The following is a 15,074-nucleotide window of genomic DNA, read 5'->3' on the forward strand; positions in this document are numbered from 1 at the left end:
CACCACCAATTTTTTACATAAAGTTTTCAAATCCTTAATATTGAATTAGGACTGAAAAAAAAAATCCAAGGAAAAAGACCAAGAGACAACCTTTCCTTCCCTCTCCTCTATCTGTACTTCAAATATCTGTTAATTACAGGAAATAAAATCATCTTTTTTCCTCATAGGCAAGTTAGGTGTGGATTTTTCCAGATTGATCCTTGCTCCCTTGGCCACCAGCCAGGGTGGGGAGCATACTTACTCTTGAACCCCAAGCTTAGAGCTGTGTTAAGAAGTTATAATAAATGTTTGTGTGTAGCCTTTCCCAGTGTGGAGAGGATTGCTGCTGAGAGGAATCTCTGCGTGAGCTGAATGCTCCTTTGCACGCATAAGCATGGTTGGCTCACCTACTTTCAATCTATGTAAATGTGAAGTTGGATGTGTTATCTTATTCTATAAAATTGATTTCAGATTGTCACATGTTGCTGCCTCAGAGTGACTAAGCCTCTGAAACAAATAATGCAAATGTAAATTAATGCAACTCTACTAAGAGAACTGTGCTGATTTATGCCTACAATGCTATGGCCTTAAAGCATTTTTTCCCTTGTTTTTTAAAGATGGTTAAGCTTCTAGCCTCCTCTCCAGACATATTTGCATGAAATTACCTTTAAAACATTAGATTATAAGGACTTGAGAAATCAGTTTAACAGCAGAACAGTGCAAAATTTCCATTACAATGGAGAAAATGTAAACATTTTCTAGCTATTTTCATTACACAGATAGGTGTGGTTCTTATATTGCTGTTTCCCCGTGGGGGGAGGAAAAAAGCTGCATAAGATTTTTAACTACAGAACCATGAACATGTGCAGTGAAATCAGTTGAGAGAATTGAAATCCATTTTTTCTTTTATCTTTAAACAAAGCAATTAAATTAAACACATGTACATTAATATAAAGCTTAAGTTACAATTATGATCATGAGAGTCTTTGAAATCAGTGGCAGAATTCCCATTCTGTAATGATGAAAGGCAGCACTCAGGATAAAAAGTAGCAACAGGCGACTTGGCAAAAATCTCTGTTTTCCTCTTGGGACTCTAAGGGGAAGCAGCCTGAAAGCGTTATCACTCTACAGCAATGATGGATAAAAGGCACGCTTATGCTTGCAATAATATGATGAATGATTTTTCTTTTGGAAGTGTTGTCTTATAGAAAACTGTTGCTTATTACTGCCCCATTCCTTCCACCCTGGATTTGGGGTTTGGTATGGGGGCTTTTCTCCTTTTTTTTTTTTTTTTTTTAATCCTTCATGAAAGATATTCTGTATTTAATTTTTTTATTTTTTTTTTAGAACTGTTGTACTTATTAAGAAGTTGATTGTTCTTTTGGAATTTGTAGCTTACGAGATTCACAATCTTGTTCTCTTGGATGGATCAGGCATTTTGTCTTTTCACAGAGTGTTATCTCCATATCCAAGACCTAATCTTATTGGGAGGCTTGATCAGGGCTACAGGAAAGAGATGGGAGCAGTCTTACAGCTTTCTGAAATACAAGGATCAAACCTGCTCCTAAATGTAGCTGTCTGCACTGACTAGAGAGGGACCCTAGGCAGCTGGTTTAACCCATGCATCTTCAAATGGCTAAAGCCAGGTGAGCTGAGTCCCACCATTAACCTCACCTGTATCTCTCCCTGTATGCCAGAGGGAATCCATTTAGTTGAAAAGCTGACAGCTCGAGAGTAAGGAATGTAGTGGCTTGGGTGAGGGGACTGATGCTCTGATTAGCTGATGTTTGTGTACTGAGATTTCATGCAGGTTTCTTGGGAAGAGCCTTCACTAAGATTGTAGCTGGTTGTAGCCAGACTGATGATGCAGAGGGGAATGTGGATAAAAGTGACACAGCACTGGATTTCTTGGCTAACTGCCCAGGGAAGAGCCTCAGTACCAACCCTTTTTTTGTGGTGTTTGGGTGAGTCAAACTAGACCAGTTTGATTTATTATTTGTTGCAAATTAACATCTATTCTGTGGTACCACCTTAAGGTCTGACCAGGTCAGGAACTTAGTGTGCTAATCATAAACATAAAGCAAATGGCTTTCCTTGCTTCAAAGTATCATTAGAAATTTTCAACAAATTCTTTCTTTGTGTTCCAGCTCTCCAATGAGTGTTTACTGGCAGGGATGTTTAGGAAAGCTGTGAGTGTTTAGCACAGATGATGAATGCAGAACCATGAGTATTCCCACCAGAAGCCAACCTCTAGGAGTTAATTCATCAGGGAAGAGAAGCATAACATTGCAGATGACCTGTATATACAGCTTGAATTACAAATACCATCTAGTTACAGCAAATTGTTCACATTGCTCTGTCTGAACAGGGCAGGGAATTACCCATGTGTAAACCACAGCCTGTTTGTGGGCAGACCAGGATAAGAGGTAAAACCTAATCTAAATTTTCCCTCTTTTATCACTTGATTATTTGTTCATCCTAGATCAAAAAGAGAGAATGGCCAGGTTTTAGTGTCATTGGACACTTGTTACTGGATTTTTAGTATTAAAAGACACAAAGAAACTGGGAAATAAGTGATAAAACCACAAAACCACACCTTGCTTCATTTCCCTGTCCAGGGAAGATAGTGAAATTTTTTGGCATCAGACAGAACATAACCCAAAGATTCTGTTAACTGTGTCAGAGCAACACTTGGGGAAAACTCTTGAGTTTTCTGAACTCCAGGGTTAGGAAGATAAAAGTTGTGGTGAAGTTTTGGGGTTGCAGAATGTGCTGCATTTGATGTGCTATCAAGAGGAGTAGGAGCAGTGAGAGAGATAGATATTGCTCTGCAGAGCCTGGTTCCTGAGCTTCCAACTACTAGGGAATTCCTGTTTTCAGAAAGAATGGCAGTATCCCATGTAGGTGCCAGAAGAGTAAGGTTTTTTATGCAGTTATGAGAGATTAGATGCATTTATATATATCATTTATGCCTGCCTAATTTATGCATATATGCTTGTTTGTCTATTTCCTGTCTCCCTCTCAAACTTACAATACCTTTTCTATGGTGTCTAGATTGCAGATCAAATCTCTGGATTGAGTCTTGATCAGAATTTACAGTTTTGAACTTGTAGCCTCATGCCATTACCCCAGTTTTCCACAAGTCTTTTTGTAGAGTCAGAAAGAGTCCTGGTGCACCATAGCTAGAACAGACACTTGTATGAGCTGTGTTTAGTGGAATGCATCTGTGAAGGCTGCATCTATCCAAGGAGGATAGATTCATTCCGTGGTAGTATGAGCTGTTTTTGGTGGAGAGTACATCTGTGGAGTAGTCCAAGGATGATTAATACTCATTTACCACAGATTGAAGTTAATTATTTTGTGTATATCATTGCTGACCAAATGAAATAGCGTCAGTCTGTGGAAGTCCAGGAGATTGTGTTGTAGAGCTTGGAAAGCTATGGAACACATGGTCATGCCTTGCAGAAACCTTTAGTATTTCTCCAGCTCTTTCAAGCAGACACAAAGAATTCAGTCCTAGATGAATATAAGCACAATCTATCAGTTTGAATAAAGATTTTAAGTTTTCACAAAGCCTTTAAAATCTCTGCTGCTGAAAATCAGAATATGGGTTTTCTACTAGGGCGGCCAATGTTAATATTTGTCTTTCTGTGGATGGTGAAATATTGCACATGTAAACAGTTCTGCTGAAAAGAAGTAGTTCCTCCACGTGGTCTTGGAACGTATGCAGTGAAACACTGAGGCAACGTGCCTCTAGAGCACGTCATAGATGGTTAAGCAAGGCAGTGAATTTGGGTATTTAAATGTCTATTCCTCATCACTTATACGATCTTCTCTTTTTAATGTCTTGCGTGGTGCTCAGATACAAAACATGGCCTTTGTACATGAAGAATAAACCCATGTAGACACTCACATGTGTGTGTATTATCCTTTCTCTTTTACAGAAAGCCAAACTAGAACACAAGATTATTCAAGTAATGATGGGCCAGTTTCTCTGAAAACCTTCAGAAATGTATACCTTGAAATAAGTCAAGGTATTAGAGAAGTCTCTAATTAGACTTTGAAATTGGAGGCATTGTTGTCTTTTTTTTTTTTTCCTAGGACTGAACAATTGAGTTTGAACTGTTTGTTTAAGGGTTTGAAATCTGGGAATTTATACTCTCATCCTGCCTTACTGTATGTGTTTGCAGTTTTCCCTCTGGTTTGAGTTAATGAAAATGGTGTATCATCATCCACAGAACTGTACTTTTTAGGGATTAAATCAGTAAGAAGAACCAGTTATTACTTGTCATTTGAGTTAGTTTTCTATCTAGCCTGTGTTTCTGCCTACCCAGTAATTTCTCACATTGAACTAGCAGTGGAAATCCTGCTGCCCTGCAAGAATAAGTAGTTGTACTTTTTGGCACAATGCCACAATGCGAGATCTGCTCTGTTTCTGACAAACCTGTGTAAAGTCAAATGTCATAATAAGCTGCCTAATACCATGTCCAAGAAGGACTGTACCACTACTTGATTTATTCAACATGACACAAAAAACGGAGGAGTTTTGCATTTAAAGATAATTCTTACACACTCGTGAAAGAAGCACAGAGATCTGCATCTGCTCACTGAGAAATCTTGGGGATCATCTGCATGCTCGTGACTCATCCTACTTGATATTAGGCACTGTTTGTTTAAATTGCACAACATACTGATCCCACCATGTACCGACTGTTTCCTCGTGTTATCCGTCTGGATCTGCTGTCATGCCTCTTCACGTATGCATATTGAACGGTGAAGCCAAGTGACACTAATTGCTAATTCCATCCTCTCGTTTGGCATGTCACTCCTATATTCTGGCTGGGAAAAAAAAAAAATAGTGTTAATTTCAGCCCATACCTTGTCAGCATGTTTAATGTTGTGGGTAAGCAGTTTGTACTAGAACTTGATTGGGAGAAATTGTGTCTCGTTTCCTTGTGGATCAGACACAGTGAATATTCTGCTTACCTGCGATATTGAAAAAAACTTTTCTCACAGACGGTAATCATCAGTCTTGATTCTCAGCTGTGTTCTCAGTACCAGGAGCAATAGGGGCTAGGAGGTACAGCTCAGTGCTGAGCAGGGGCCTGTTGTCAAACCTCATGGCACGCAAGTGTCTAAAACTCACACCAAGCCAAACCAAATTAAACCCCTGTGTCTGAAATGCCATTGAAGTTTCAGTGCCTGGAATCCATTGCCAAGCTGTGTGGTGAGGGTTTAAGTGAACAGGCCAAAAGCTACCCCTAGGTGCAAGAGAAACATGAAGCCCACTGGAACTTGCACGCTTGTGTTCAGCACTGACAAAGTCCAGGTCACATTGGCTCCAGTTGCTAAGGACCTATTTCAATATTCAAGTAGGCCAGTGGGTGTTTTTCTTTCTCTCTGCTTTGGAATAGAACCAAGCCTTGTGGAAAGCATTTTTCCCCCCTCTGAGTTTATGCTAGAAGTGTTACAATAATCCACATGCAATAAAGGGAGCACTACTGCATGAGAAACTACCCATGAAACAAAGTCTTTGAGGTATTGAAACCTGATGGTGTTAGCATGAAGAATCCAGAAAGTGCCACTTCTTTTATTTAGGTATGTGGTATCCATTAATTATAGTTAGAATAATTAGAATTTTAACCATTGAGGATATTGCATTTTCTTCTGTGCTGGTGAGAATACATTTAGCATATCTTTAACAGACATCATGCTGTCTGTCTTACTGTTACTATGTGTAACAGGCAAGTGAGTTTTGCATACTGTAATCCTTGACTTAAATCAAATTGTACTCAGATTTTTTTGAGTCACTTTGCAAGAGTGATTTCTTTTTATTGTATACTTCATCAGATGAACATACAAAGTAGCAGGTTAATCCTCACTGCATCGGAGAACAGGCGTTCCTCAATCTGCTGCAAGCGTTTGGGACCCAAGTCCAGTTTGAACATGAAACTGTGCTTGAAGTGAAGCCCTCCAAAAGCCATGCAGGTTTTGCCAAAATTATTTTAATTTGAAGTTCTTACTTTTTCATTGAACTGTTCCAGATAGCAGACACAGCAATGTCTCCTTCAGATAACTCAGTCCAAGAGTGAAATTGTTTTCATGCCCAGAAAAAATTCTTGATGTCTGGTCATTAGCATAGTTTGAAGCTGGAGCTGTTCTATAGATACTTAGCATTTGGAGCAGTGCGTGGAACCAGTTGGGGATAAAAACACAATGTACTTCCAAAAAAAAGTCTTTTTCTTGAGCAAAGGATAAATTAATTACTGGGAATTTCTTTCTCAAATCCCAAGTGTTTTTGTTTTCTTTTTTCTCCTTTCTTATTAAAATTACAGCCTTCTTAAATCTCAGTATCAAAATGTTCATTAAAACGTTCATATCAGTGAAATTTCTGTCTCAAATGTCAGTTAGTTGTGTTTGGATGAGCAATTCTTGGTTGACTAAAAGGCATCTGTAGGCTGCTACAATTTGTTTTAAAGTTGCTTGATAGAGCAAGCTGATTAATGTTTTCCTTGCTAAGGTCATTCTTAATTTTCTTTGCTGTTATATAAATGCAATATTGCTAACGCATTTATGTAATATGAATTGCATTTTGCAGTGGAACAGATATTTATGCAATGTGTAACTGTAATGATTACCAACTTCTCTTTGGATTGGTTATTTGAACAATAAAATATAATCCCTCTTCACTGGCTTCACCTTGGTGAACCTCAGCTAAATTACAAGGCTGATGGTAAAGATGATGGCAATAGCACTGAGGGTTTTTATTAATTGGATGGGAAAAATCTGATAATTGGAAAGTTGGATCCACATGACAGGACTTTGGGTTGTTATGACGGCCTTCTCAAGAGGTGTCCTGAACAGAAGGTCATGTTGGGGACCTGCCTTGCAGGCTGTAGGGCTCTTGCTGTCTCTGTGTCCCAAATACATACCCAGTCCTTCCCTGTCCTTCCTCAGGGACCATGCAAAGTGCCCAGCAATTAGGGCAGAGTGGGCTTCCTGAGGAGCCCCTTCATACCTTCCAAGGGTCTGGAGACAGACCTGGCTCATACCCAGGGCAGCTATGGTGGGGCTAAAGCAGCAGCATAAATGCACTGGATAAGGGAACATTTATCTTGCAGCTGAGCTGGAGATTGTTCACCCAGTAATAAAATATGCCCCTTGACACCAGTGTTAAGGAGCAGCTTCCTTCCTCCATGTGGATCCTGTGTGACCAAGTTGTTGCCAACACATGGTGCTGAATACAGATGTTTTATCTCAATATACCATTGCTTTAGGCGAGTGACAGCTGCAGATGTATTTGTCTTATCTTCATAAAGAATATCAGGGATTAACTTCATTGCAGAATCATTTAGGTTGGAAAATACCTTTAAGATCATTGAGTCCAACCATTTAGCCAGCACTGCCAAGTCCACCACTGTAGAATGTCTCTAAGTGCTGCATCCACACATCTTTTAAATACCTCCAGAGACTGTGATTCTCACTAACCTGGGCAGCCTGTTCAGATGCTTCATAACCCTTTTAGTGAGATTAAGAGGGAAGTTTGTCCATGTGAGGAACCTTTGTAGTGAAGTATTTCTCAGTTTGAAGTCTTTGGTCTCAGTGACTTGCTGTATGTTTGTCCCTTCACCGCCTCAGTTTCCAATGAAGAGGTTAAAAACACATCTGCCAGAAGTGGTCTAGGCATTGCTGATACTGCTTAGATGAACTTTCAGGGTCTATTTCATCCCTGTGCTCTCTGATGCTGTGACTTTCCAGGCTTACTCTTATGAGCTTCTAAAAATGTTTGAAGATTAATGGTTAGCAATGAAATTGCTACTTCCATAGAGCATTAAAGCAGCTGTGATACAATAGGATTGAAAATTGCCAGCAACTTAGTGTATATTGAATTTAGAGAAAGTAAATTGCTTCTTGTAAACTTTACTGCCGTGTAATTGTCCAACAACTTTTAAAGAATGTCTCCTGAGAATGTAGTTGGGTATTTTCCTTTTTCTGTGAGTTAAACTAAAACTCCTTGATAAACTGCAAAATACTAGTTATATAAGGCAACAAAATCCCCCTTTTAAAATTAATTTCATGTACATAGTAGAAGCATTGCAGAAGCTGTCATTGCCTGCAATAGGAGTCAAATAAAATACAGAAATGCCTACTTATACTCAGCTGTCAAGGTAAATGCAGGGCAGGGGACAATTCATTGAAAGTCCATAGGACCCCTTGGCACAGCTGAGGCACAACTCTGTTTGTAGGTGGTTGCCCAAAAGCTGGGAATTCTTTTTCACCAAAGAGACTTGCTCTGTGTTACGTGACTTTGCTGTTCTTATCTGCGGTCCCCCCACCCCACTCTTGTTTAATCGGAGGTTTTCAGGTGAGGACACATTACCACATCCACAAAAAATGTTTTGCTGCCGTGTGATTTGGTAGTCAGTCATTACCTTACTATCAGATAAAGCCTATCTGATTTGAGCATTTTATTCACTGTTGAATAAACATTTCTGATTTTTTTTTTTTTTTTTTTAATGGGAATAACTGAAAGAGTAAATCTCAGTGATTGCCCTTTGGAGGCATGCCAGTTTAAAAGGAACCATTTATTTCCTTGCAGTTCTCCAGCAGGATACAGGTTGATTTTTTTTGTGAACTCTTTGGACAATTCATAGCTTTGGACAATTCATAGCTCTGCAATTCATAGTGCAGAGACACTTCTTTCTGCTCTTTGTAGCTGGTCACTCTGGGCTTATCAAATGTGTGAAACAGGTGTTACTGTGAATACTGTGAGGGTCGACATGGGCAGAATTAGGTCAGGTTTCTAATGCTGTTGAGCCAGGACTCTAGTCAAATCAGAGGAAAAAAAAAGGAAGTGGAAGGTGTGTAGCAGTGCTCTGCACATCACCTGGAAGCTCTGCTCTTCCAAAGAGACACCAATTGCTGTATAACTCCAGCCTGGTTTCCAGCTCTCTTCCTCCTGGTGAGCAGCATCACACTCCTCATTTAATACTCCTGCTTTCATAGAAAGATAATATTGACATGTCCAGCAAAACCCAGGAAAAGCAGCAGCAGTGGCCCTAAATCCTCTAAGACACATTGTCTACGTGGGTGAGTTTGCAGTCAGTTGGAGATGAGACCCAGTTGTAGAATCAGGCTGGTGTTTGCCCTGTCTGAGAAGCAGGGGCATTGGTTGTGCAGACTGGAGCTCAACAAGCAGGAACTGATGGGGGAAGAGAGATTTAAGCAGGATTTCCAAGCTGATACTGTGAATGGCTTAATCTTCTCTCCTCCTCCTCCTCATATATATCACCATGAGATGTCAAGGATGCAGTGATCTCTCTGCTCTCAGAAGAGTGAGGAGGAGGGAATGTGTGCAAACTGAGGCACCGAGGCAAATTGTTAGAAGCACGGTTAGGCATGAGGGAACATTATTTCATTCAAAAAAAAAAAAAGCAAAGTGACAGTCTCAAATTTTATTTCTGATGGGAAAAAATCTATATGAAGAAAGGCTCTTTCATTCTGATTTGGATTTTTATTATTGATTTGGAAATCTATTATTTTTTTCTTCCTTCCTTTCTAAGACATGTTTCATGCAATTTGTCCTTTTGCCTTTTATGGGTTTTTTTGGTTAGGTTTGTTTGTTTGTTTGGGGTTTTTTTGTTGTTTTTTTTTGGGGGGTGGGGCTAATAACTGGCAGAAGAATTTAAGGGGACAAAAATAAAATTTTCCACTTTTCTTATGTTTGTCTATGTATTTCCAACACCATTTTTCAGCAGGGGAAGGTGAAAAAAAAGAGGAAATTTTATTCTGCAGTAATTTCCATCTTTCAAGTCTCCTCTTTTAGCTACAATTTCTTTAGATTTTTAAATATGGAAAAGCTTTTAAAGGGTAGGGTTTGACATAAAGCCTTTAGCAATCTTTGGCTGGTATGACAAATATTATCATATAGCCAATGTTTCCTTTTTTCTTTATCCGTTGCAATTCTGTCTGTGAGTCAGCTATTTTTTCAGCAGCATTGCATTAACAGATGTTGCCAACTTTTCTGTGTTCATGGTAGAACTGCTCTCTTAATCTGATTTTCCTGGGACAGTGGGCTAGTACAAGTATGGAAAGAAAGCAAGTAGACAAATGTTTCAAGTGAACAACTTCATCAATAATTACAAAGGCTATAGTGTTAACTCCACAGAGTCCATTCTTTATCATTAATTGCACAAAAACTCCCCTCAGGCTGCCTGACTGTTTTAATTCAAACCCCTTCTGTTAGTTGGACACAATAATCCATAACTTACACCCCCATCCAGCATCTTCCAGTCTTGATTCCTGTACAAATTCTGTATAATACCTGGAGTCTAATGCTTCCTTCTTCCATTCTCACAATCAAGCTGCAGTTCTTTTTTTTCTTTCTGCCTTTTTAGCGCTGGTATGATGCAATGAAGTGATAATTTCTCTAGCACTGTTAGAAGGTATGTGGAAACACGTATAACAAATCCATTACACAGGGTTGGAGACAGGAGTGAAGTGTTGACAAAGGGCAGGGCTTCACAACAGTGTTTGTGTTAGCTCATTCTGCTGCTGGTAAAATTTAGTTTGCCATTTCCATAAACTGGGGCTGAATCCAGGTTAGTGATTGCAATCAGGTTGGCTGGCATTAATGCTGAAGTATTGTCTTTAGAGAGATAGGCTGGGCTGATTGTTCCACGGGATGGTTAAATTCAGGTTGGATAAACAAAGAGCCCTAAGGCAAGACAAGAGTGCTTGTGTTCTTTTCTTCCTTTTTCTTTTATATGTTCTCCATAAACTGTTGCTGCAGGTTTTTTTAGCGTGTTGAATGCTCCCATTATCAAAAAATTCCTGATCTCTGAATGAAGCTACTGAAAAAAGATTCACTATTCAAAGGACATGTCTTCAAAAGAGTAGCAATGGATTTGCAGTTATTTATGCAAAGCTTCTTAGAGATATTTATTATTAAAAAAATTTGTAATACTGTAAAATACACTGAATACTTTAAAGGTTCACACTAGAGGGTGTTGAACCCTCTTGCATTCTCAGTTGCACCTCTAGCTTTTCTGTACCCCGGTTTTCTTGTCTGCTGAAGGGGCTAATTGTTATCTGTTAGCTTTTACAAAGTGATTTGAGGTTGCCCGTGAGCACACTAAACACACCAAGTGCACTGATCCAGCTAAAAATCCAAAGCCTAAAATCTACTAAAATCACCCAATAAGACATTTAAGACTGTATATAAACAGATGGTGAAATAAAAAGAAAACAAGCCACAAAAAGGCTTGTTTCTATTCTGTGAGGGATTGCCTAGGAAATCTTTTCCTTAATTGCTGCTCTTCAATGAAAGGATTTCCAATATGTTTGTCTAACTCGGGCAGGTAGGAATGATGGTGATCTTTCTCTTACTAATGGTTCTTTGAAAGGTGATAGATGTTCTACTGGGAGACAAATCAGATAGGAATCTGAAGTCACATAGCAGCTTTCCTTAGAGTGATGAAGCTGCTTTTTTTTAAACATTTGGATGCTTTTGTGGTTCATCAGGTTGGGTCAAATGGATGTATCTGATCTCTAGCAGCGAAGAAGCATCTGCTCTGTGATGACCAAAGGGTAGGAGGGTCTCTAATCAGGTGAAAGAGAGCTGGTGGGCAGGTGTTTTCCTGTGTCCTCCAACATCTGTAAACTCTAGGGCTCTCAGAGGTAGTTTACACAGATGTTGCTTACATAGATATTTTCTTTTCCCCCACCAGCTCCTTTGAAAAGCTTTGAAAGTATACCTGTGAAGCTGGTAATGCTGGCTTTCTGTTAGAACAGGTTTCCTCCTTCTCTTCTACAGTTTAGCCTGCTCAAAGCCAGCAGTCTGTGTGTGCATATATATATATATATGTGTAGTTGTGTCTCCCAAAGATACAATTAAGTGTAAAATATTTCCTTAACTAAACAGCCCCCTGCTACAAAAAGCAGGTATGCCAGAGGTCAAAAGGGTCATCTCTTTGTTAGATTTCCCCTGCTCACCCCAGGCTGTGTGAGATTTTCCTACATATGCAGGCATATATCCATAGTGTAGCTTATTTTTTATAAACAGAGGGAGGTAAAAATATGTGCATACTTCTATATGTACATATCTATGTATTTGCATATAGATATATATGACTTTTTGAGCTAAACTGTAGGCAATCCCTGGTAGGTGCAAACCAAACCAAATAACTTCCCAGACAGCCTTAGAGGAATGCAAAGTCTGTTACGTATTAAGTGGCGGGAGTAAAAGAGGTCACAGTTTATTGTTTGCTCTTGGCTTGCTTGCTCAGTTTTGCCAGGGTGGAGGAGAGCAGTAGGACAGAATTGAAGGTAAAGTAACTGGCAGAAAACGTGCCTAGACCCTTACTGGCAGAACATGAATTAGGGGTGAGCACCTTGGGATAGGGGTGTGAGCAAGGGAATTGTTTTTTGGTTTGTTTTTTTTTTTAGCAAAGCGATGTGAGCTTCTGGAACATACCCTTCCTTGCACCTGTTCAGGATCTCAGTTCTGCATAGCATACACCAGGCTACTCGAAAACATTTTGTTTCCCAGTGTCACCGGCAGCACACGTCACCGTGGCAGTGAGAGCGTGCTGCACACGGACCACGAGAGCTGCTGCCTTTGTCTCTGCCCAAGCACAGAGATCCAGGTGTTCATCTGTGGGCACCACGGCAGACACAAGGGTGTGTTTAATGCCAAACTAATTGCTTGAGAGAGCCAAAGGATTTTGCTGGGGGAACTGGGCATCTGAAGAAATCTGGTATGTGCCCTCTACTCAGTGCATTAGAAATCCTGAAGGAGGGGAGGGTGATTGCTTAAATCTGTATAACATCTACAGTTTATCTGATGTTACTTGGACAGCAGGGTCAGATAGAAAGATGGGAAAGCAGGAGTGGTAAATTACTGAACTCTTTGCTATGCAAAAAAGAACATGAAATGAGCTTGTAAAACCAAACATCTGTGTAGGCATTTTTCTTAATATGAAGGGCTTCAATGAGCAATTTTACCTGAAGAATTTCATTAAACCCAGTAAAGCTGGACTGCTCTGGCTGAGATCAGGGTTTAGCTCATTTGCTGTTCCCCAGGCACATCAGCTGATTAGGAGTTATCAGAGGCATGTGAGGGAGGTGATCAGATGAGCAACTACATGTACCCCTTCCCATCAGCATAGGAATCATTTGCAAATATATTTTATTTAACTGCTGCAGGTTCGAAACAAGATGAGGATAAGGATGTGAGGCAGGAAAGCAGTGCTAGTAGCTATGCTGTGTCCAGGGACTTGTAATAATCATATTTTCCAATTCAACAGCTCAGGATAGAAGAGACAAGAGATTTTCATTCCTGTGGTTGCACATGCATAGCCTTTCCTTTTAGGAAGGAATAGGTAGGTAGTCCTTGTGTTTTTTTATTGCCAGAGGGGTTTGGAACTGCTGGAGGTAGGAGATTTGTCTTAGAATTTAACCCCTGTAGAAAATAAAAATCCAACAGAAAATCCAAATTGCAAAGGTAGCTTTTCTCCCCTCTATCCTGCTATGTCCCTGAACTTAAATTATTATTAGGGGAAGCTGGGATAGCCCCTATTGCCTCTCCAAAAGGCAGCATGCTCTGTACACAGAGAACCTGCAAACACAATTGCAAAAACCCAATTTGGGCACAGGGGGTTACGTGTAGCCACAAGATGATGAGGGAAAAATACCCCATCACCTTTGAGCTCTGTTGTTTCTCACTCCTCCAGTTTGATCTGATTTTCTCACTGGAGTGGATGCTGCTAAAAGCCAGAAGAGTCGCCTTCCCTCTGCCCATTTTCACTGCAGAATGTTTCCACTGAGATCCATTTTATCCCTTGAGTGAACAGATCAGAGAGCATCTCTTTTGGGGCAAGAATATGGCAAAGCCTCTCTGATTTGTCAGGTTATTTGGGAGTGTTGGCAAGGCTGACACTTGTTAAGTAATAGGTGGTATGTGAGTCTTTTCCATAGCAGTTTACTTCAAAACACAAATGTTTTTCTTTCAACATAACATCTGTGGTGGTGAAGAGGAGGATTAACCTGAATAAATCAGTCTGAGTAGCACGCAGCATCCCTTCTAAACTTTTACCAGTCAAAAACCCTGCTTTCATGACAAAATTAATGACATAAATTTCAAGTTATTCTTTATTTTCTGTGTAAATGAGAAAAGAATCAGAAGAACTTCTAGCAATATCTTACTAAGTAAATAGAAGGTAATAAAATACAGTGGATAAATGCCTTCAAAAGAACAAGAAATTGCTTATTGGATTGCTTATTGGTCTGGAAGAATCAATAGCCTAGCAGCTGCCAGTTGTATCCAGGGACTTTTAAGACACAAACAAGAGAAAATTTCAGTTTGAGTAGGTGGACTGCACCCCAGAAAAAACTGGGGATATACTGGTCAGTTCTTGATTCCTTCAAATCCAGATCAGAAGAATTTGATTTGAATTTGATCCTTCAAATCGAGATCAGAAGACCTCATAGAAAACATGAGTTAGTTAAAAGTAAATTTTTCCTTTAATAATAGTAGAAATATAATGACTTACGAGATACTGGAGATTGAAAGTTGTAATCTGGAAGGTTGTTTAGACATAAGGGCTATGCATCTGTGAATGAAATCTCTTAAGTCTTGGGCCAGCCAAAGCTAAACAAAATAAAAGGAAAATCATATTCAGCTTGAGAAGCAAAAAACTGAATTGTGCTATCCACATTCCTACTTAAAATCTGTGCAGTTTCTGTTGCTTGTCTGGATCCAAGGCTATGGTATGTAAAATCTGCTCATTGTAGTGTCTTCTACCATCCAGTTCTTATCAATTCCCAGTTCTTATTCAAGCAATTTGAAACCAGAGGTGTAGCGTTGGATAGAATCTAAATATCTATCAAAGAGCAGGGAAAATTCTTTGCAATGACAGATCCGTTCTAGTTTAATACCATACCAGTTTAAGACCATATAATGCTCTGTGGCAAGATCAACTCTCCCAGCTCCTTAAAACAGCAGGTTTGGTAACAGACCTCCCCCCAGGGATTTTAAGCTGATCCTGGTTATTCCAAACAGTACATGGATGGGAGACCGTGTGAGAGGCCCTGGA

General features: G+C 39.7%; 1 long non-coding RNA gene across 1 annotated transcript; it reads left to right on the plus strand.

The window, feature by feature from the left end:
- The first annotated feature begins 1,715 nt into the window (after nucleotides 1-1,715).
- On the plus strand, nucleotides 1,716-6,668 carry LOC147655684 (uncharacterized). The gene is made up of 2 exons (XR_015289992.1): nucleotides 1,716-1,943; nucleotides 3,924-6,668. It is a non-coding gene; the product is annotated as an uncharacterized LOC147655684 (long non-coding RNA).
- Nucleotides 6,669-15,074: the final 8,406 nt, after the last annotated feature.

The sequence above is a fragment of the Cyanistes caeruleus genome, chromosome 1, assembly GCF_971803275.1.
Source record: "Cyanistes caeruleus chromosome 1, bCyaCae1.hap1.1, whole genome shotgun sequence".
NCBI classification, from domain to species: domain Eukaryota; kingdom Metazoa; phylum Chordata; class Aves; order Passeriformes; family Paridae; genus Cyanistes; species Cyanistes caeruleus.